Raw genomic sequence first — 24,334 nt, forward strand, 5'->3', positions numbered from 1 at the left:
AGAAGTCTGGTTTCAGGGCATTAAAAAAAAAAAAAAGAGAGAGAAAGGAGAAAGGACGATTCTTAAGCTTTGCAGCAGGCTTTCTCCTGGTGCAAAAAACTCTTGATCTTGGGTGCTGTCACAGAGAGGAAAGCATCAGGGAAAGGAGTCATCTAGTCTAATACACAGCTTTATTCTGTTGTTAATCCGAGCTGCAGTGGCTTGTCTGGACCCAATCTATGACTCTCTTGGGTAAACAACCATTGCTCTGAACCAGCCCTGAGGAGAAACAGGAGCTCTGGTGCGGAGGTGCTACACATTGCAGGTTGTGAAGGCAGCGATGACCCGCTCAACTAAGTTTTGGTACCAGCCCTGGAGACAGCACCTTCAACACAGAGCTGCATTCAACCCAGTGTGGGTACATCCCCTGGAGCTGCAGCCACTGCAGTGGAGATATACCCTCAGTACCATTAGACAAAGTGATCAAATTTCCAGCTCTCTGCTGCTGCTCCTTTCTCTGGCATCCCACACCACAGCCATGCAAGAATACATCCCAGAGCTGCAGCAGAGCAGGCCAGGAGTCTGGCAGGAGCAAACTGTCAGTGCAGCTTCAGCACCAAAGTTCGTGCATGTCGGCATGGTCAAACGCAGCTATTTCTGCAATGTCTGCGCTTTCATGCTTTTGAAGCTAACAGGTCTGCCATCATACCATGGTTCAGACAAATGGTGAACCTGTCTGATGTAGACGTCAGATGTGAGAGCTTGCTGATGTCTGCCAGGAAGAGTTTTATATATTAAACCTTCACAAGACAAATGAGGATTGTATTAAGAGACTGACTTAAAACCATAAGAGACAGTGAAAAAAAAATCAGGTGAAAAAAATCATGACTCACATTTCTCACCCTAATTCACGGTGCTGGCAATATCAAATGAGCCATGGGAGTGAAGACCAGAGTTGTAAACTGGGATTCCTGTAGTAAATCTGAATTTCCAGTTTATGCTATTTTTACATCTCTACCTAATCCATCTCCATCTCACCATATCATAACTATCTCAGCAGCCTCTAATAGCTTCCCACTCCTCCAGCCATTACAGCTATCATGTATCATTTCATTTCTTTAGCGTTCATTAACACATGTTCAGGCCTCCCCTGGAGCAACACATACACAGTGAAATCAGTGACGTTACCCTGCTGTGAAGGGGAACAGCCACAGTGTTTCTAGGAGCATTCAAGCCAGGCTGACCCAGCTCCGATGCAAACCTCTTCCTAAAACACCTAATCAATGTCTTGATTACAGTAATTTAGTTTTTTTTTTATTAGGACATCACAGAAAACAGAGCCAAAAAGGAGGGTCCCAAAACAGGATCAAACCAAACCACTCAAAAAAGGTTGATCTGATCTCCTAAAGAGCTCCAGCCGTGCAGACTCTTGTGCCCCCCTAGGCAATCTATCCCACTGACAGAAAACCAAAGTATAATACAGTTTATCCACAGTGGTTTAAACTTCTTGGGACAAATTGTGTCCCATCACCACCTTCATGGGTGACTATTGCTTCTCTTCAAAAACACCCCAAGGATCGGCAGGGCCAGCTGGGGAGGGGGGGAATTCTCCCAGTGTCCCAGCCCCCTGTTGCAACATCAGTCCCAGCATCTCAAATATTTCCAAATCTGGGTTTGTCTTTGCACCAGGGGTTTGCATGCCCACCTGCTTGTGGCACGGAGCCCAGAGCCGCACAGAGACCAGGTGGGCACGCAGAAGCAGGTCAGCGGGTTTGCTGACAGCTGCTTTCCAAATTACTAGTGGATCTAAGTCTCCTTTGTATTATAGTGGGACCACAAAATGGCCTTTAATTATGTTGTACTTCCCTGAAGCTATCTTGCACTATAGGAGAGCTGCAAATCAATTTAAGGCTGAAGCCCAGAGCACCCAAAAAACTGTGATCTCAGGGGTTGAAGTAGGATGCCACCCCCAGCAGCTTGAAGAACTGCCCTTGGAAATCCACACTGGGCAATAATGAAAGCTCTCCGATTTCTGACCACCCCATTCCAGCCTCTCCCAGGCTGGTTCTCCACTACTTGTTCACAATCGGCGCAGTTCACAGGGCAAGCTCGGACCCCTGAACACGCAGCAGTGCTCAGCTCTGTGGCTGAGGTGGCTCCGTGCTCCTGCGGGGAACCGTACCGCAGCTCTCCCCCAGGACCTTCAGGTACGGATGAACAGTCTGGTCTGGTCATAGACCCAGCGCTTGGACAAAATCAGCACAGCAACATAGACAGCCTTGCAGTGAGCTGCCCCTGGTTGGTACGAATTCTGTGTGCATGCCTTGCCAGTGAGTACAGGGTTTTAGCTACCGAGTCTTGGTCCTAACAGCTTGCCTTGTGCCAGGGACAATGCACACAGGGAGGCAGAAGACCAAAGCCTCTGGGCTCTTGTTCTTTTGCATGAAACAAGGCTTCTGAGCTATGTCAAAATGCTGAATGAATTGTTTTGGCAAGACTTTCTGGTGTCCTGGGATGTGAAGTATTCCAGTGGGGCAAAGCATTGCTGCTAGTAGAAATGCCAACATCAAAGTCTTTCTCTGCAATGGGCTGAAGTCCCGATTTGAAAATATTTCCAAAACATGTTTGGCATCTGGAGAAACCCAGTATTCTAGAAATAAGTGCGAGAGCATTCCTCTGCAAAATAACATTTGCAAATATGCTAGCAAAATAGGTAAGAGTTCTTTGGAGGCACAAGATTGGAAAAATCTCCCTGCCCTTAACTCTACAAAACCCATTTTCGGTAATGGAAAGAAAGGAAACAAACCCCATTTCCCTTCTGGAACATCAAACAGAACTTCACTGTTGCATTACTCCCCATATTCCATCCTCATCAATCCAATAACTTTTCCTACAGTGCTTTTCTGTACCTCAGTTGTTTATTTGATATTTTTTTCCCCAGTAAAAACATTATTTATAAATCCCTGAACCTTTACGTTTGCCCTCGTAGGGGCAGACCATATCCTTGGCATCCAGGAGCCCAGAAGACTTTTACACGTTCTTTGGTCAGAGTTCCTGAAACATTTTAACCACATTATAGCTCATCCACATCTTCCCCTTTATTGTACAGTCCCCAGTATATTTAGAAGCAGTTAATCATACATCTGAAATGAGAGATAAGCATTTTACATTTATTGCCACTCTCAGGTGCTGTATCGTTTTTATCCCTTTGGCTATTATCTGATGCATTTGATCTTTCTGTTTAATGCCTGCTTCCCCCATTAACTTCTTAACTTCCGTAGGCTACTGTGCCTAACATAATAGAGAATAGCTTTGATAAGAGCACACATCAGTCAAATTCCCTTACTTCAAGCTTTCACTTGAAAGGGACACAGCTAAGGTGTTTGCCATAATGTTTAAAGTACGTTCCCCGCCCCATCAATCTGTGTTTGCAATAAGCCTTTGAAAGCTAGCAACTGAGATCGCTTTCCTTAGCAGAAACTTTTCCACCAACTTGCACACTACGCTGTGAAGAGAAGGCAGCCAGACCGTGGTTAGAGCAGGAAACAGCGAGGCAAGCGTTCTGCTTTCTATTTCCAGCCCTGCCGCACAATGTGCTGAACCAGTCCTTTCAGATCTGTATGACTCAATTTCCCCATCCATAACTGATCGCTATCATATATCCCTGCAGAATTGTCAGGAGGCTGGATTAATTAATAGTTGTAGGATACTCCAAGATCCTTGAAAGGAAGAAAAAAAAAAATCTGTCTTGTGGCTAATGCGATATGACTACACAGTTTCTTCTAAATGTGTTGGTATTTATTTAATTAGAAGGAATAAGAGAGGCGGAAACCACTGGGGGATATTCGCTGTTATTAAGGAATCCCATATGCTGAAACAGAAGCCACCAGGCGAGAGCCCACACACCGTACATTTCTAGCTAAGTTTGCCCATGAGGGCTGGGTGCTCGCACGGTGCCCGCTCACTGGCCGGGCAGCCCTGTCCTCAGCAGCTCGTGGTGGGGCATCCCAGAAGCACCGGTACCCTCCCTACACTCCACTTCCAAACATGTAGAGCTTATCCTGCAGTCATGGATTGCTGGGATGGGTGCAGAGGGCAGAAAAAGTATCCCAAGAGCATCGGGAATGAGACCGTGGCTCAAAAGGCACAACCCCCCTCCCAGCCACACTCCCTGTCCACTGGAACCCCCTGGGTTACCCTGGCCCCCGCACTGGCACTTAGGCCACATACAGAGGTATACGCATTAAAGACTTGCTAATGGAAATGAGTCTTCTGCCTTTGGCAATTACTCACATTTCAAGGGTTAGAGGCCTCATCCAGTCCCCCTTGCCAGGTGTGATGCACCCTGCTCTTGGTCTGTTCCCTACTCACCCCTCCAGGGCAGAGCATTTTGGCCAAAATTACCTTCTTTCTGTAGCAAGAAACTAACACAAAGTGCATGAAGGGTCTCAGCCCCTTTCCCAAGGAATGGGTCAACCAGGGCTGAAATTCCCAACATCCTCCTGCCCAACACATCTCCCTCCTTCCTGCACCATTCACCCTGCTAAGATTCCCAGTGACAGAACAGGTTTCTCCCTCCTGAGTAAAAGGAAGTTTCTATAGCTCAGTTCAGAGCAGAAACCACCAGGCTCCTTGCCACAGGAAAATCCAAGAGATGAGATTGAATCCTCTTCATCTGGACACTGTGCCAGCTGCCCCATGAGGTGCTGTTACAGGTGATCCAGATGCAGACTTCAACCTGCACACCCCCCTCACCTCCATCTCCCCTGCTCAGAGAGCCTGCTAGCTGCATGCTTATTATTTCCCTGCAAAGTGTTATTAATTTTGCTGTAGAAAGGGGAAACCAAGGCATAAGGCACCTTTAGCTAATCAAGAAGTCTCCTGTATAATGGGGAGAAGTTGAGTCTCCCACATCCCAATGGAATCACATTCCCATCATATACCCTCTGATGCTTTCTTACAAGTTTGCTTTTGCTCCCTCTTTTTCACTTCTTTTAAAGACATTCCTCTAATATCTTCCTTGCTGCTTGAAGTTTATGGAGGCCTCTCAACATTGTAAAAGCTTTGAGGAGTGGGCTGGGAACTGCTCCATGCGTGTTGCCAGACAATGCAAGGAAATGCAAGATATTTATCCAGTCCGGCCATAATATTCCACCTTGAAGAAAATACCATTTCCCCAGTAAAATCGTGGCCTAGGCTCATGCTGCTGCCAGATTATACGGAGAAGAGGTTGTGTTAAGTTATTGATGTGTATTTAAAGGAGGGATGTTTCAGATCGGTGCTGGTTAGGATTCATCTGGAAGCAACAAAATACCATGATGGAGCTAAATCTGTCCATCATGCAAGTCACCAACAGAATTTACTAAGACTTAAAACCCCTGGGTCACAGTCAAACTCTGTATCTGTTTCACAAAACAAAATGGGTTGTTATTTTCTTTCTGACCTCCTGTAAGCTGGACTAAGTAATAAATTCTTGTGTCATACAAGCTTGGCATATCTAATCTGGGGACAGCTTCCCGTTTCCCCCTTCCCCTGGTGATTCTGCATCGGATCTGAGCCCACTGAACTTCATTTGGCGACAGGATGAGCAACTTGTCTTGACAGCTAATTATTTTCCAGCATATCGATCTTTCAGGGGATAATATCACTTGGAAACAGGCTTCTTTTTACCTTATTTGGGCATTCTGCAGAGCAAAGAGACCAACGGAGCTGGGGTTCTCCAGAGGGGGGATATATACTCCTTTTTATTAAAACCCCAGAGAAGTTGCTACATTAACAACAAGTGACATAATTCCATGACCTTGACAGGTCTCCTCCTTTCTCTTCCCTCAGTGAAGCTGATGCCAAAATCACCCTTTGGAGGATGGCACAAGAAGCCTGGAACCAGAAGCACATGTAGTTACTCAAGTGACCCTGAGGCTGCAAAAGGGGATGACGAAGGTGTTTCTGGCACATGTAGCATCCCAGGTTTCACAGGGCGTTTCTCACTATTGGTACAAAACATTCACAGACAGGCCAGTATCCATGCTCCAGGAGAGACTTTGTCCATGCTGTATGAAGCACAGGCAAGGTCAAAGCTGGGGTTTTGTTACAGGGTGGTTTGCAGCAAGTTGCAGCATGTGAACAAGGCAAACATCAACGGAGGTGTGGAGAAACACAATGGTTGCTCAAGGGGTGAGCGCAGAAGCAGAGGCTTTGACCAAAACTTCTCTTCAAAACTTCAGTCTGAAAAAAGCCCACCCTACAGAGCAACATCTTGGAGACAAGAATCTGCTCGCATTCAAAAGTGTCATTAATTCAAAAAAAGATAATCAGGATAAGGATTTTTCATTACAAAAATGTCATTTTCCATTTTCCAGTGTCATAACCTTCTGTGAAGGTGAGGGGAGTGATTTATTGACCCATTTTAAGTGACAGCAGTGCTCAGGAAGGCTCTGTAGCCCAGCCACAGCCAACCATTGAGTTCTCCCAGTGCCATGGCAGGAAAAAATAAATCCAAAGGGACCCACTTAGAGGACCACATGAAAGAGATGATAGTGTGAAGGCACGAGGGATGCTGCCTGGGAAGTGGATCAACAAATCCAGATGTAATGATTTGTGGAGCCTTAGTAAGCACACAGGGCTTTCTGAAGATGCTGACTTCAGGATGTGGGGGAGAGAGAGGGATTAAGATTGGCATCACGCCATCTTCTCGTAATTGCTATTTATAAAATTCTGCACCTGCAGGACGAGGTGATTGATTAACATGCTTCATAAATCTCAGGCAGTGGAACAGCTACGACGTGGTTACAATTTTCTTCATAAAGTTCTAGCCACGGAAAATAAAACGGGTTTCCAAGGGAACCCAGGATTTTCCACAAACATAGTTGATTTGGTTGAATTCTTTTTTTAATGAAAACTTTCAAAATGAAACAAAATGATAAACGTTCATTTTGAAAGGCGTCATTTTGGTTTTGTTCTCCAAATCTGGAAGGACTCTGGCTTTCCATTCCTTTCTTTCTCCCTTCTTTTTCTTCCTCTTTAAAGTTTTCTTCTTTTTCAAAATTTGGAAAAAAAAAATCCACAGAACTGTTTCCCTGATATTTTTCCCTTCTTAACTTCTCTCATTCTTGCAAGCGGAAAATAAAATAAAAAACAAACCAAGAATAAAAAGAAAGAAGTCTAAATAAAACTTCAAATAAAAGTAAAACCTGCCTTCCATGGGATATATAATTAAACTCATCATCTTCTTCTAAGTATTTAACTTAAAATAAATGGCATTTCCCAAACAGACCTACTTTCTGTGCTTACTGCATTGTGTGACATTGGATCTCAAAGGGAATTGAGAAGATGTGCTTGACTGTATCCACCTTAAAAAAGGGAGATAATCAAGGTACAGGGCTGTGAAATTATTGCTGAGCAGAGGATTCACCTACATTCAGGTGAGAAGAGGTGCACTATAGAGATGACTACTAAAAACAGGGCTCCTGGTGATAGACTCAGATATAAACACTTCCAATTCAGCATGTGAATCCAATCTGTGCTGACAAGAACTCAGCGATAGGGCAGGAACTTTAAATAACAGATACTATCTCCAAGTCCGCTAAGAATTTGGGGCAATAGATATTACAACAAACAGCCCAAATAGAAAGAAAGCCCAAAGTAGTCTCCACACCATCTCCATGCTACAGAGACCTTTGTCCAGCAGGACTTTCAGCTGTGCCCAAATATGTCTAGAGGATTTTTTTTTTTTTAACATGAAAAACTTATTCTACCAAAAAGACAAACCAAAACAACACAAAAATCAAAATCCTCCCTTTCCCCCCCCCCTCTGTGAAAGTGTCTCCCTGAAGACAAATATTTTAGTTGCTCACATTCATGTTTAAGGGTCCCAAAGAAGCTGTAGGATAACAATAAATAATACATCTTATAACTCAATATTAGCTTAATACTTGCAGAAGACTTTCACCAGTGCAAAACAGCTGCTCTTGCACAGCACCTAAGGTAACACATCACACATCTGGATAGCAGAGGACCATACAGCCTGCATCCCCCTTCCCGTCCCCCAGCACTAGCCACGAGCCACCTTCAGCAATGCCTCTCCCGGCTCCACCACTTTGCCCATTTTGTTGCATATCTTTCACCACAAAGACACTGTCATCATCATGCCATTGCAGGAATATATCAGAAAATACCAGTTGCCATATGCCACCTAATATTTCAGAGCAGATGAATGAATGCAGCTTGGCAGAGAACTTCCTAGTTTGATCAAATTGGCCCCATCTGTCTGTCCCTTATGGAAATAACGAAGCCGCCAATGAAAAATTCTGTGTGCACTCTATGATTTTCCCTCTCTTTCCATTTTTATGGGTGCAATTGTGCAATCAATGCTATTTTTATGTTGCTGTACAAAGGCTTCATGCCCACATCAGAGCTTTTACACTTCATTCCTGGTGCCCACATTCTCCCATCGCTCAGTAAGAAAGGAAGCTTTCGGGGAGATGGTAATTTCAAGCAGCAGGAGCTAAAAGGGAGTTATTAGAGGCCAGTTCACCCAGTACCCAGAAAGGCTGCACCAGGGAAGCAAAGCTCTGGTTAGCTACCCTGTAGCCCAAGGAAGCATGTCTGCTGCTTCCAGGTCCCAGCACAGAGAGCAGTTAAGTCTCAAATTCTGACTGCAGTCGTTGCTGCAGCACAGCAGAACGATAGGGTGTTCCATGAACAGACCTTCTGCCTGGGCAGAAGATCAGCCCTTCCATGCTAACACTGGTGCCTGGGCATTGCACAAGCACATGCATATGGAGAGAAGAAGGGCATGGTGAATGCTCTAAAGAAGAAAAAAAAAAAATAATTTTCCCCTCTGCTTTTGGGGGGGACATTGATTTTATTCCCTGCTTTGAAGTACCTCTTGCTTTTTCCTTCTGCACATAAATTGGCTGAGAATTTTCAGCTGAAATAGAAATGTTATTCAAGAGTAATTTCTTTTTCTATTATTATTTGTGGCTAACTTCATCGGCTTTGCGAGGACTGCACATTTCAGGCAGGCAAAGTTCCTTTTTCCAGCATCTGAGGCTTCAACCTTTCCCTGACCTCTTGCTCTGAAGGTTAACATGAGGTTAACACTGGAAAGGCAAATCAAAGCCAAAATGACACCAGTTACCTGTTCCGGTTTGTGTTGCTTTATGGCTCCGGGGACCACATGCCTGACCGCCTGCCATCTCCCCTGGGGGGCTACGAAGTAATAATGTCTCTTTATTTCCTGCCTGGGAGCACATTTCAACTCGTGCCTTTAAAAACAACCAAATAAATTTCTCTCTTTCAAGCTTTCATTGTGAACAGAGAAAATGAGAAGTGGAGATGATGATAACCTAATCACTGGACTCTTTTAATAAGTGGAATTTCCTCTGAAGTAACCGGTTTGAATATCTGCCAAACAACAAAGCTCCCAACATTTCTAATACCCAGCCAGCGTATCATGAAAGCAAATATGATGAATTGCTCTGGATTTGCTTCTTGCATTAAATGAAAGCACCAGTTGGTCATTAAACAGAAGGGTCACGTTCTCATCTCATTTGCACTCATGGAAATGTGGTGCAACTCTATGGAGATGCTGAGCTTTTGCTTGGAAGAAGTGACACGAAGTTAAAACCAGGAGCAAGCTAGCGAAAGAGGAAAATCTGGTGAGGTCAGAGTCTGATCTGCACTAGGAATATGTCTGCGTGGATGCTATATCTGGAGAGATTTAGGGGACTTGCCCAAGGTTACAGAGGGAGTCTGTGGAGAGCAGGGTTTTACTCAGGACCTCCTGGATGCCAAGACAGTGCCTTTGGCAGCCAGACATCAGGTCAAGTTACATGTCTAAATACAGACTTAAGTGCCCTGCTTTGTGCACATTTGATGATCTGATATATAATCCCAAAAGAGAAATAATAAGAACCATAGGAAGCCGATTTCTCTGCACAGCTCCGTGCAGCCAGCCTCTTGATCCATTTGCTTTCATCTCAACCAGAGGAATTTTTCATCTCCCATTTTATGATTTCTTTTTCACGACAATAGGTTGGGGCTGGGCAGCAGGGCTGCATGTTATCGTTATAATGGGAACAATCAGAGTAGAGCAGTTATTAATCACCCAGTCATATGATCCATTAAAACAAATTCTTATTAACCACAAGACATATGTTTTTCTCCTGAACTCCAGAGATAATGCCTGAAAGCAGATGGAAGAACTGCACTCACAAATTAAATTTGATGGGGCTTTTAAAAATAAATTAAGTCTGGCAGGCCTCTCCTCCTTTAATTAAGCTGCTATGTAACTTTAAGAATATACTTGTTGCTTGCTACAGGTGTTGCCGAGGGGTCTATTTTCTACCTGTTTCTTCACTGCTGGTTGCTTCAAAGACCATGAGCTAAATCCTCAACTGTTGTAAAGCAACGTGACCAGGGAAGCAGGGAAACCTCTGGTGAGCCGCTGCAGCTGATCTGGACTATTTGACTTCCAGCCAAATATCTGACCATTTCATTGCAATTAATGCCTATAGACTCAATTCTGACATATTTGCTAGCTCCAAGTCTCACCATATTTCTCCGTGGAGTAATTCAGGGTGACTGTTGTGCAGTGGTACACTCTTGCCCCTGCTTAGGAGCATCTTCGTGTGCATGCTCTCGCGCCTACAGCAATACAACTTTAAGGAATAACAACCTGCCAGTGGGATTAAGTTATTCTCAACACAATCACAGGATACAATTGATTCTGGAAATACCTTGTGGGTATACATATACCAGCACCCTGGGCCTGAAGGGACCAGCCCTACCTCATCCCTAATATCACTGGGGAGCATCAGGACATCAGAAGTGACATAAGGCTTTGATGAAAACAGCTAAACAGAAAGTCCTGTGGGCAAATCCAGTTGCCCACAGAAGGTCATGTCTATGGAAGTTGCCGTCCCAAAGCCCTGCAAACTCCATGAGCTTTTTTTTAAACAGCAGTAATAAAGGGCTGGATTTCACCCACGTCACTCCAGCTCCTAAGGTTAGGAAAGTCAGTAAAATAGAGTCAGCAATATACCTCACCAAATTTGAGGTTTCTCATCATTAGGCATGGGTTTTATGTGCCTGAACAAGTACCTAGCTACATTTTAAGTTTCCCAAAGTATCCCTCTCCTAGTGGCCAGAAGGGAGGCATACATCTCTTCTGTAAAGGCACAAATCTCCCGGAGTAATTGCATCTCCCAGCTCATTACATACACCTTGCATATGATATTGTGTCTAAAATGGCACCGGACACCTATCTTTAGACACCTGAATCAGTCCTTGGGTGTCTAATCTCATTAATCATTTAGACTCCTCCCGGTCAGTGGAAAGAGTCAGGCACCTTCAGGGGCCGATTCATTCCTACAACACAGCCAAATTGCCCTGGGATGTGCTCCTTCAGCAGCATTGACCGCAGAAGCCTAAACAACTGGCTTACTACTAGATGCCTAATTTTTGGTAGCTAAATTTAAATGAAATGCATTGCTTTGCCAGTGTATTGTTCCCTAGATGAACACAGCAGGGGCCCAAACTAGCCCAAATGGTTTCTATAAAGATTCAAATCAATGCTCTTAGATTGATTTTTTTTTTTATATATATAGCATTTTCCCCATTTCTGCCAAGCACAACTCAGGAGAAAAGTATATTTTCACATAGAAAGGCAAGGTAAAATATTTTTTTAAAGTGTAAATTTAGGAGGTAGATTCACTTACATGCTACAGGGGAAATTTAAAGTCAAGACAAGGAGAAGAAAATGCCTCAGGAACAGCGAGTGATATATCAAAGGATTTCTATGTTACTTTCATATCCTCTTTTCATCCACAACCTTCACTATTTCCACTACCTAAGAGGCCTTTTCTGAACTTAGAAAGTAGAACATGAATTGCTCAAGTATTTGGGAGGGCTATTTATAGAACATACTAAACTTAGTTAGGGCAGGTTTAAATACAAGGAATCCACCCCTCCTTTAACCCTAGCAGAGTATACATATGCAGAGTTAACCTATAGTAATGACATGTTTAAACAGGGGAGCTATTTGAACACATTTGTTCAATATGCCTGGGAGTATTTAAGGTGTGTACACAAGTATTTCTCAAGGGTGCTAAAACATAGCCGGAATGAACAGTTGTGGCAATGGATATCTGTTTTCCTTTGCTCCCAGAAGCTATGGAGGTATTCCCTCTGTCAACCCAGGCAGTAACCGCTTGTTAAAGTTAGATTGACAACTCTTCCCCTCTGTTTCTCCATTTGTAAGAATTATCTTTATTATTTGGATATAGTAGTGTTTCTTCAGTGTAATGGCAACTGTGGAACATTGTGAAGAGGGCACTAACTCTCACTATGGATTATTTTGCATTAACTGTCTGTATCCCAGCTAGGGCACCCTAATGTACAAGCATTACTGAGCGCTGGGGGGAGAAGACAGCCTAAGGTCCCACAGATGAACAGAGGACTTAGATCTCCAGCAGTCAGCACCAAATATTCTGCCAAGGATTTGTGGACACAAAGAGACAGCATACTTATTAGAAGTTCCTCAGCTTTGTAAAGAGCCTCCTAACTTATATTTTAAGCCTTCCATGTGTATTTAGTTCAAGACTGCCTGGAAGCAGGTGACCTCGTCTCAAACAGCACTCCACAAAAATATTTCACCAATCCACTGTCCAGGCAATCCATAGCTGGCCTGAATGCCAGGCAGCACATAAATACAGTGGAAAACCATAGCAGCCTGGCAGGAATCTAGCCAGGTGACAGGGTAATGCTCTATGAGTTCCTCTTGTCCTAGAAGGATGCCCTAGCAGCAAGGAACCATCACATTGCTATAAATAGAGCGCAAATGGCCCCAAATGGATATTGGCATTCTGAGCAGGGACTTAATTTATCACTGAAACACCATTTTAATATCAAAACAGAAAGGCACTAATCACTCTCCAAGTACTTTATGCCTATTAACAAGCAGCCTTCATGCCCTGCTTTATGGTGATTCTTGTATTTTTTTTTCCTTCTACACTTTGAATAACAAGGCCTTTACAAACCAGAGTCCCAGTCAAGCACCAAAATAAAATCTGCCCAATCAAAGGGCAAGTAAATTATCAGGAGACGGTAAAGATCAAGAAGAGATTAATTATCTATTATTTATTTAAAACAGAGAAGACAACGTAGCACTTGGCAGACAAATTCCTCCCTCTTAAATATTATGGTGTCAAGGCAAAGTATCTATTGGCTCGCTTACTACTGTAATGGATAATGAAGAACGTTACTGATCTACTAATGAGCCTGAATCTCCTCTAGAGTATATAGGAAATGGATGGTATCATTTAAATACAATCAATAGACCCCATGGGACCTCAGAAGCTATACTGTCCTATGTAGTTAGGTAAACTTCTATTTATTACGCTCAACAGTTCCAACACTTCATCATGAAGTTCTGCTGATTTTTCATTGGGACTGGAACAGCAAAAGCACATCTGTTTTCCATGTTTCTTATGTCAAACTCCAGATCTCCAGGTCTGCTCTGGCTTACAGCACACATTGGTAAGTGGAAACCATGGCAGGATCCAGGCTGTTATATTCCAGGACAGGAGAATTTTGCAGTGGATACAGATGTAATTTCCCAGAGAAAGGTAGCTAGCTCAAAAATTCACTGCACCTCCATGTCCTCCTCTTAAGCCAAAACTTGTGTGTGTGGGGAAAACTCACACAATTTTTGCTCAGTTGTTAAGACACCACAATTTTCAGACTCGGTTATTCACAGGGCATGAAACAGAAACGGGGATTTCTGCAGCCACACTTGAACAGCGCTAGAGTATGTCAGACACTCTAAAAAGGCAGCCTCTTATATCATCACCTCTTGGCCCGCTGCAACCACAGCTCAACAGCTGTATCGATGACCACTGCATCACTAGAAACATGTGTTTGTCACAGGCCTGCACAACATAGAAATCCATCTCTAGGAGCTGACAGCATGGGGTTTCTCCTGTTTTTTGAAGTGTCAGCAGACACCCAGACTTGCTACTGCAAAAAAACCTGCACGTGGTGGCAGCCATGGGGGAAAAATATAGAAGAAATAGTCTTGCGATCAAAGCAAGGTAGAGAAACTGTGACTGCAGCAGCTATCTGTGCCTTGAGCTGCTGAACTGCTCCTCCTCTGTCGTGGAGAGGTGCATAGCCAGGGCAGACCATGGGCACACAACTGGCCAACTGCACATTTTCCAGAGGAGAGAAGGCAGCTGCCAGCTTGACGAAGAGGCGAGCATGACAAGTGCAATGTGTGCAAGACGGCTTTCAGGCTTCAGAAGAATCACCAGCACTTGAGCTGTTACTGTTGAGGAATGTATGGCAGCAAAGTAACGTGCGCTCAAGGAGGAGGTGCACTGAAGGACTCCAAGGCTCAGCCAGTTGCTGCAGAAGCCCCTGAGAAGTTTGCTCTTGGTTTAACAGGGACCTGAGCTGGAGCCCCATGGTGTAAACCTCCAAAGGGCTCAGATCTTTCTGAAAGGAATGAAAAAACAGACTTGGGGACCAAGGGTGAGCTGGTCTGGGGGAACAGCCAGGGCACGACAAGGTCCCAAAGCACTGGGACCTCATCAGGTGAGAGCAGCTCTTTAGGCTGGGTACCAAAGGCAAGTTTGAACTGGAGGAGGCAAAGGCCTGTGCCTCCACCATGCAGTCCCCAAATTAGCACCAGCCCTAAACCATGAACTGCCCAAAGCAGAAGGTGCTGCCCCTCAGCCCAGCAATGGTTTTGTCCCACTGCACAACACTGGGGCCCAAAACTCCCATCAGGAGGAGGTGAGGTATTCAGCACTGCCAGGACAGAGATGCACATTAAGTTTGTAACTTGAAAAAAGTAAGTTTGAGGCGATGACAGATACTGATGGTTATCGATAAACTGCATAGGGGATCTCTATGCTCCATGTACTGTAGCAATCCCTGCACCTCCCACTATCGTCCGTGGGAATCAAGAAAATATGATATTTATGCTATCTTTATGAGACAGGATGACCTTGTCACACCCGTAACTCTGAACAAGCAATGTAATGGCATTATTAGATGCAGTCCAGATCCTCTGTAAACTTATAACACATTTGATTTACCATCCACAAGCAGAGGTCTGCAATGAAATGCAAAGCCAAGGTAAACTTGCCCAGACACAGGTCCTGCTGCCAAGCTAAAACCAAGGCCGGGCTCTGCAAAGGTTTGATTAATAACAGGCAAAGTGCCAAGCAAGCCTAGTGCAAACTGTAATGCAAATCAAGGTTTCACACTCAAACCAAGCAGACCTTGGAGGTTCGGCTTGAATTTCCACAGCCAAAACCTCTCTATCAGGAGTGCTTTGAATGCTACCGTGAGCTTCTGTGGACCCGTGGCTGTGCAAGCAGGGATATCTGCTCCCACCGCAGCTGCTTCTTGCTTTCCTTCAGCCCCTCTCCCCTCCAGCTCCAGGCTTGCCTGCTCCCAGAGATCCTTCCACCAACACATTCACATGACACACACTTCTGAGGTATGTCCAACAGAAAAAAGCCACTATAAGAAGAGCAGCAGCAAACTCCCTTTTCATCAACTGAAGCATTTCCACCGAGGCATCACACAGCTGCGCTGCTGGGACTCCCAAAGACCAGAGGGGAAATGTCAAAAGACACATCTGTAATGTCACCTTCTCACTCACTTGCCAGAAGGAGCCTGTATCTGGCAAACACCGAGACACATCCTCTCTGCCATTCACTCAAATACAACCTTCCATACCAAGCGCCTGCTTTTAACACAGGAATCCCAGAAAACAGAACCCAGTAGCCACTACATGACTCGTCCACCCAGAAGAAGTTGCTCTACCCCCAGCTCAGAGAGAAGGTTTACCAGGTGAAATCCTGGCTTCCCCAGGCCTCGGGGAATTTTTCCTTTGCTCACACAGGAGCAGAAGGACCCTTGCAGATTTTAAGGACCGAAAGGAGCACTGCACTCCCATAGCCTGTCATCCCACATCCCCAAGCCCGAGAGCACTACTTAGTAATTCCTGCACCGGTGTTATTCCCACCACACAAACAAATGGTACCAAGCTGCAAGCCAGGCTGATGAAATGAGATTAGGAAAGAAATGCACACGCAGGAATATTTTCCTTCTGATTTCACAGCAGAGGCAGAATCAGCCACTGCTGCAGTGCAAGCCCAGCCTTCTCCTGCCTGTTAAAGCAGGCAAAACCAGCCCCCAGGAGCACACGTGTCTCTCCTGGTGCTGTGAGCACGTGTGAATTGGAGGCTTCCAGGGGCAGGGGCTGGCAGAGCCCTGGCAATGCTGCACGAGGGCCCACTGCTACTCACGGGAGAAAGAAGAGAACTTGGCAATTCATCTTCCAGTCTGCTTCTACAGCATCTCTCATTTGTACCAGTCAGCCACATTGCTGCATTTGGGAGCATTAGAGATCTTTTTTTAATCCATCTTTTCATCTTTGTCTATGGCTTCCTTTAAGTTTTCAGCTGATGTGATCTTTACTACCCCTTTCTTTGTTCAGATTACAATAATTTGTCATTTGTGTGCAGACAGTTTCTTAACTACTCCTGTGTTAGAAATAACCTTCGAAGTAATATTGGTTCTTTCATCTCCAGAGTCCTGCAAAGCACAGAGCTATTGAATGGCAAGGCATTAAGGATGCAAAGAAACCCCCATAAGGCACACATTAAATGTGAGCTCTCTTGCTATGGAAATGGGAGGAGTGTACAGTACAATTGCTCAAATCCAGCCTGGGTTAGGAATAAAACCCTGCTTGAAAAGGGTTCGTGGCACCAGAGCTGTTTTATCATCTGTAGCCTTAATTTTGGAGGCTGGAAAAGTACTGTAATAGTTTTATTTTATTGACAATTCAGGCATATTCACTCATTCTTTTGCATTTTCTTTCCCTCAGCACAGTCATTCATGGAGTCGTACACTTCGAGGCCAGACAGGAGTACAATTGGGATGATCTAGTGTTAGTTGCTGTATAACAGAGGAGAATGAGAGCTAACACCATGAAGCCACATCAAATCTATTGGCACTATGTAGTTACTCCCAAGAGTCTCAAAAGACCTGACTGGGGAACTCTGGACCTGTGATTTTTATTTCTAGCTTTTCAAGACTTCAAGAAGTCCCAAAGGGTTAGATAGCAGTAACATAACTCCAACATTTAAAAGAGCAAAACAAGCAACCTGCAGAACTATAGCACAATTAGCCCTGATGCCAGTGCAGAAGAATAGTACATTTAAGACTACCAGGGAATTACAGGCTAGCACACAAAGAGTGCAAGTCACTGTAAACCCTGCTTTTGGTGAAGTTGTCAAATCAAGCTATCCTTTTTTTGACAAGATTATAGGCTCGCTGGATAAGCCAGCTCTGCTGAGAGTGTGCGCTTGGATTTCTCAAAGGCATTCAGTTTAGCATCATGTGATGGCTTTATTTAAAAATATGCATCATAGGCAGTAAGTAGAGCACACATTACATTAGAAGCTGCCTGGCACATTTTAAATGTAGCTGTTACAGGAAGATACTTGGGGTCAAGGTGACAGGTTCCCCTGGGAACCTGCTCTTAGGAAAAATTCGTCCCCCCTTTTTGGAGATGCAGACACAGAAAATAAGAGTTATTCCCAAAGGGAAATCCCTTCTTTCTCATTAGCACATCACTTATCAACATTTTAGTCACAGCTTCTTTTTCATTGCAGGCACAAGTTTTCCTAGGAGGGCAGGGGCATCTCCCAAGCAACTCCCAATATTGGCGCACACATGTGGCTACAGACACACAAGGCAGCCCTGAACCACAGACTTCTCCCCAGTCACAGCACGGATAATTTCCCACCCAGCTGGGATCCCACTCCCATTTACCCAGGAGACTAAGGCCAGGTGTTCAGTTAAACCAGTTATCAATGGAGGTTTGAAACTCTTATCACTGAAATCCTGTAAGAATAAGTTACACAAAAATCTCTCAGGATGAGAAAAGTGGAGCTGATCCCACATGGATTAGGGGCTGGACTAGATAACCTCTTGAAAGCCCACTTTCTACAGTTCCTTTGACATGCAAATCTTAGGTCCAATTTTCAAAAAAAATAGCTCTTAATTTTTGCACATGCACAGCAAATAGAAGTGCTAACAGTTACTTATATAAATGCTACTCTACAGGCATTGAATGTTCTCATTTAGGGATGCAATGGGACTGGTAGATATTAAGCATTACCACACATGCAGGCATCTGATTTTGTCTACAGCTGAGAGAAGACACTACAGTTTGAGCCCTAGCTAAGGTCACCTTGCCCAGGTCTCTCTTCAGCACACCATAAATTTAACTCCTTAACCTGTCAGAGGTTTCCTGGATTCCCTTAACCAGGTTTCTGCCCACAACACAGCTCCACAGCTATAAACAGGGGACACCACCATCCTCCTCAGATCAGCTGATGGGCAGGTTACAGCACAGCATGGAATTATAGTTTATTTTGTATCCAGGGCATGGCATGCTCTGCTGTCTTGTTGCTGATCTCTGGAGTTCTCCCTTAGTTTACACACAGCATGAAAAGCACCCAGGGAGAGCAACAGGCTCATCTCAGGACCCAAGTACCATCGTTTACCACTGGGGTTCAGCATGATGCACACAGGCAGGCTCAGCTGGATCTTCTCCCATACTGATGGGACATGGCCTGACCCCATGCTTCTTTTCTCAAGGGAAAAGACAAACCACCTCAGAGGTGCACCCCCACTTGCCCCAGCTACCAAAAGCAACAGATACCAAGGGCAATGGAAGCAGAGGAGAGCAAAAGACTTGTCTACTGCCACCATGATGCTCACTGAGTGTTAGTGCCAAGACTCAATGATAACATTGCATGCTCACTTCTTCCAAAACATCAACGCACAGGATGAGGAAAAACCTCCCCTCTGGGGTGAGCCCGCTTGCTCTCCACTCTGTGAAACCCAGGGGAAGATGGATGGCACTTAAAAGTCACTGGTCAGAGAAGGAAGAGGGTCAGAGCGCAAAGGCCATCCATTGCCATCTGAGGACATCAGCTGAACAAAGAGGGAGTGAGGACCAGGACCATGCTGGAAACCCCTGTGGAGCTGTACCTTTCATCCATCAAACAGGGCAGAGCAGGGGCCATGGCAGCATCTGTCAGTCTCCAGCAAGAGTAGCAGGTCCCCAAATATGTGCAAAACATCACAGCAAAGGGATTTTTCCTCAAGTTGTGCTCTTGGAGGTGTACTACCTACCACTACTTGGAGATGCATGTGTATGTGCAGCATGTTGCCAAGAGCCTCATGTTACAGGCTCATAGGAGCGATCACTAAGTCTTGCTGGCTGCTTCAGCTTTTTGGGCAGCCCACATGAATTACACAACACAAATCCCAGGCAATGCAAAAGAGATTTTGTGGTATAAATACAGACAGCCATAGTCATCCCAGGCTTCAGCAGCATTATATATAACCAAGGAGGAATGCAGGCAGCTCTGTCCATGCATGCCTAAGGAATTATTTTAAATATGTTCAGGGGATTTAGAGCCAGCATTTATGAAATAGTTGAGGCATGTGGTAAGAAGTGTAACAATTAAAATATTGATGAATAACAGGTTAGGTCCATGATATTTGCTGGAGGTTTGCCAGCACCAGGCCAGTAAAGGTGCAGATTGGTCACCTCAGTGCAACCCACAGCAGGGAGAGTTGTCAGCAAGGAGCAGATGCCACGAGGCCCCAGTGATGGGTCCTTATGCCTGCCTGTGCTCAGCCTTACTGCTGCAGTTATTCTCCAGCCACCTGCACGAGCACTGGGTGAGTTTACTAGCAAGACCCTCTCTTCTGTGCCCTTCTAGAAAAGTTACAGCCCAGATGTTATTGGGCTCTTTCAGGGTCCACACACACCCCAGGGCTAAATCAGAAGCACTTCACCAGCAGAATTAGCAGGAAGCTAATGATTTCCATCAGGGCTTCCCCTACCTACTTCAAATTGGCAGTAGGAGAGCAACCCACTGCTGGTATCCCTTTGCCCTCTCCCCATTGTCCTGTGGGCTCCATCTCACCTTCCTTCATCCCCAAGTGAACCCCAATTTCCAGCAGACCTTCCAGCAATGCCTATAATCTCTGTGCAGAGTCCTCCGGGCAATTAATCAGCCAATTTGTCACAACTCTTCCCAGCCATAACACACCCAGCCTGCTGCACCACGACAGGGCTGTCCTGTACCTTCTTCCTCAGCACAGGAGGGCTGGAGGGACAGATATCTAGACTGCGAGGGAAGACACATCCTAGAAATGGGGGCATCCCATGGCAGCAAAACCCCTAACAGAAGATGTACCTAATGCGCCCCAACTTCTAGTTGAGACCAATCCATAAGATCAGACTAAAAACATCTGAACATAAAAAGCCCTAAAAGGTAGGTAATATGAAATTCAGCTCCTCAGCACCAGGATTTTATCCCTACAGGTCGCTCCTATTGCGCCACGGTGCTGACTAGCATAGAGAGCCTTTGACTCACGGGGTGCAACCACAGGACACAAGGAAGGAGAAATCTGCTCACCTCTGCAGGAGCATCCACCAGCCTGGGACCAAGCGCCTGAGCCTGGAGCCTCTCCAGAAGAGTCTGCTGCTGCCACCCACAATCTTTCATTTCCAAGGCTGAATAAACTCTGCCAGCATGTAAACTCTAGATGAAATAAAGCATTTCTAATCAATAACCAGTTTGGGAGACACTTGCATTTTCCCCAGGATGAAGCCCTGCTGCAAACAGGCAGTGGGGGTGTTTTTCCTTGGCAGCTCATGGTTCAGTCTGTCAGTACAACATACTAATTTGTAGCAGAGGATTAAAAAAAAAAAAAAGCTGCTAGAGATTTCTATTATTCCCACCAACATTTCACACACTAGAGCTCCCCAGCATCCTTCATTATCACAGCCTGGGTTGCAAATAATGGCTCTAGATCACTGCATTACCCTGCCTCCATTTAATGCTGGGTTTAATCCACACACTTTTTTTTTTTTTTCTCCTTTTTTTTTTTTTCCCCCCTCAGTATTTGCCACAACAGCATTCCCATCAACAACTGGAAGCTGACACCTCACTTTTCTTCCAATTCAAGCTAAAGATTGCCTTAAGTTTTGAAATAAAACTTACTAATGTTTAAGGACATTTTGATTGCCTACCCAGTCACTGGGGCTTTATGAACCACAGCTTTCTTCAGCAAGCAAAAGCTAATAAATGGAATTACAATCATAGGAAAGGAGGGAATTTAAAATTTGGTGGTAGGTAGTTTTTTTTTTTTTTAGCTAGAGAAACCTTACACAGCCTAGTATTAAACAGCAAGCACCAAACCTGTGCAACTTTATACCACATTTCCCTGTAAGCAGCACTTAACCAGCCAGGTGTTCAACTTAATGGGAAAATAGTACCTGGGGACACTCACCATCTCCAAACTCTCCCAGCACTTGTGCAAGGAGAATAAAATAACCAACTTCAGAATAAAATAACCAACCAGAAAAAACCCTTTAGAACAGGCTGCCTCTCTAAGCTCATGGATTTCTACCCCCTTCCCAGGCAAACCCCCACCACATACACACCTCCTGATGCTCAGCCTTCTGCACGAGCCACCCACAGACCTTTTCAGCAGCTTTCTTGCAGGGCTGCCATGACACACCTCCCTCCACCCCCAAAAACCCTCAGCTGGGGCTGCTTCCACCTTTATCTCCCTCCACCCTCCACACAGGTGGAGCCAAGTAGCCCAGCTGGCTCCCTTGAAGGATCAGTAGCCCCCATGCTGGGACCTGGTGTGGCCAAGAAATGTTTCATGCTAGGACGGGCTGGGTATCAATACCAGAAGCATCCAAACATATCCTGGTTGGTTCCCCTGGAAAAGCGGGAATTCAGTGCTGCTTTAGGCAGGGCAGGCAGTGTTACAGAGCTTCTTGCTATGCAGACTGCATTTTGCATTCCTGTTTTCTCTTACTTTGTTTGCTACCTAAAGATTTAGCATGCCATGTGCAGCTTTGTGTATCTTTCTACCTCTTAAAGTAAAGGATAATTTTATTTTTATCTATATATTTTGGCCTTTTTGGTCCTAGAACCTTCCAGCTGAGCTCACAGTGTGGTCACCATGTTACCCCCTCCTCTGAGTCAGGGATGCTGGATCCTACCCCATCTCCATAGGAAACTGCTCTGATCTGCTGGGGAAACAGGCCTAACACTAGAACAGGCTTCAGCTACACAGTGGAGATTCAAAGCCTGGATAGAGAGAAACCGCAGGGATTTCTATCCACAGGTTCATTTCAGGCCATCTATAGCCCTTAATGATGTTCCCTGGAGAAGAGGAGTCCATGCACGTAACAAAATGCGGGAGTGAAATCACATAATCAGCATCTCCCTTCAGTACAAAGAGCAGCAGCCAGTACATTTCGACATCGCTATTTTCCCCCTCATTATGAAGATGGAGTTGTAAAGAGCAGAGCTGGTGCTCTTGAACCCAGTGGGTCTGCTTTGCAGGGCTTTTTTCAACCTCCGCACTCCCTGATTCCCGCATGGCAGAGCAGCATTACAGTCAAAATGAAGTAATCCTTTGATAAAGTGCAGTCATTTATTTGAAAAGTGTAGTCTCACCATTAAAATGCAAATGAAATGAGTGCTAATATATTAACTTGGGAGGGGAGTTGAAATGGCTTATGACAAGTGTGCTTTCATGTGGAATACAGTTAAGTGATAATAGTGGGTGTGTAAGAGAAAGTAATATTCAGATGTACATGTTTGTTTATTGAAGATATTAATGAAGGCCAATACTTAAAGTGTATTATTATTTCCTCATCTTGTCTTTCTTTTGTCCCTCCTGAGTTCAAGTCTACTACTGAGAGGTCCCTCCCAAGGGGAGTTTGATCAAAAGTCATCTTTGATGGATGATCTGAGTCCACACAGAAGTCGACACGAAAGCTGAAATGTATTTAATGATCTCCTTTGAAGAGGAGCAGAAGGTCCCCCCAAGAGATATCTCATGCGCTGCAGTTGGCGTGAGAGCTGATTCAGAAAAAAATGGAAAACTTTGAGCTCTTCCATTCATTTCCCAGGGATATCCCTTGGGAGCATGGCCTGTGTCAGGGTGGCTCTGGGTTTTCTCTCTGCAGCAAAACCTATCGTGGGATGTAGAGAAAACACCAGGGGACTGGATGGAGCAGAGCAGCCTTATTGCCACTATTCATGAGAATAACCTTCTGCACAGAGAATAAACTCAACAGCCCTGAATGAGATAATGTGACACCTCTAACACAGGCCAGAGAAGCTCAGGCTTTCAATGCTGTGAGGTGGATACCTGTGGACAGACTCTGGCGTAACCTGGCAGCAGGCCTGTTTGTCCTCTTTCACAGGACATGGGCTGGGTGATAACTTGTGACAACTCCCCATTTCTAAAATGATATGAGGTCTAAACAAGATGCTGCAAGTGTGGTAGCCACGTGCAAACACATCGACCTCCCCACAGCTCTTCCCTTCTGCACCCACTGCTTCCCCTTTGCAGGTCGATGACCTCAGGATCACCCCTAGCACCAACCCCAACCTGACCAAAGTCCTTAGAAACAGAAGTACAAAACTCAGCCAGACAGGACATATTCCTTGAATTACCCTTTTCCAGATTTGGTGCCTTTACATTTGGCAGCAATTCCTTGGCTTTCCTCTGTGCCACAGACCTCCTGCACCTGTCTAACCATCTAATTTTGGCTTATGAGTGAGACACCCACAGTAAGGGTCTTGGGTCTCACCACAGTCAATGGAGGGAGACAGGTGCCTTAAGAGGGCAAGAGAGCCCATTTAGGCTCTGTATCACCTATAGGAGGGGTCTACCTACAGAGGAGCCCAAAGCGAGTAGGGGCCCTGCTTGGCCTCCTAAGCCTCCTAAAACCATGGGCACAACCTCAGCCCCAGCTCAGACTCTTTCCCAGCACTTTTCAGGTCAGAGTGCAGTGGCAGAGCCTGAACCATCTGGAAAGTACTGTGGCCAGAGCCCCTGTTCACTAGCTCAGAGGGGAACTACAGTGATGGTGCTGGGAAGAAATGCAGCCATTTCTGTGCCTTGGGCTGGCACCAGCAGCATGTAAAGCCATTTCCAGAGCAGAACTGCTTCAAGCTTAGCTTCTCATCCGTATGCAAAGCACTGCTAATCACACAGGACACTTGCTTTTCAGATTTGCTTATTTTTGCACTTTCTTGGCAGTTGTCAGCAAGAGCATGCTGTTTGCTGTGCTCTTCCCCCTGTGCCACGTCCTGCACACTCTCCGATTGCTCCGACCTCCCCGGCGTGGTGGACACGTTGCACATGGACATTCACAGGCAGCAGCAGAGCACTGGGAGAAGCAGCTGTGAGAAAAAACACCGATGCTGCAGAG

The 24,334-nt window shown here is 45.2% G+C and overlaps 1 long non-coding RNA gene across 1 annotated transcript in view; it reads right to left on the reverse strand.

Moving 5' to 3' along the window:
* The window catches only part of LOC148056475 (uncharacterized), a 66,638-nt gene extending 45,024 nt beyond the window's left edge, over window positions 1-21,614 (reverse strand). The window contains exons 1-2 of the long non-coding RNA XR_015703226.1: window positions 21,533-21,614; window positions 20,502-20,627 (exon numbers count right to left, since the gene is read on the reverse strand). This is a non-coding gene — a long non-coding RNA (uncharacterized LOC148056475). The remainder of the gene's footprint in view (window positions 1-20,501; window positions 20,628-21,532) is intronic.
* Window positions 21,615-24,334: the final 2,720 nt, after the last annotated feature.

Source organism: Nipponia nippon, unplaced genomic scaffold (genome assembly GCF_047370975.1).
Source record: "Nipponia nippon isolate SJK-2023a ecotype South Korea unplaced genomic scaffold, ASM4737097v1 scaffold_14, whole genome shotgun sequence".
Lineage (NCBI taxonomy): Eukaryota > Metazoa > Chordata > Aves > Pelecaniformes > Threskiornithidae > Nipponia > Nipponia nippon.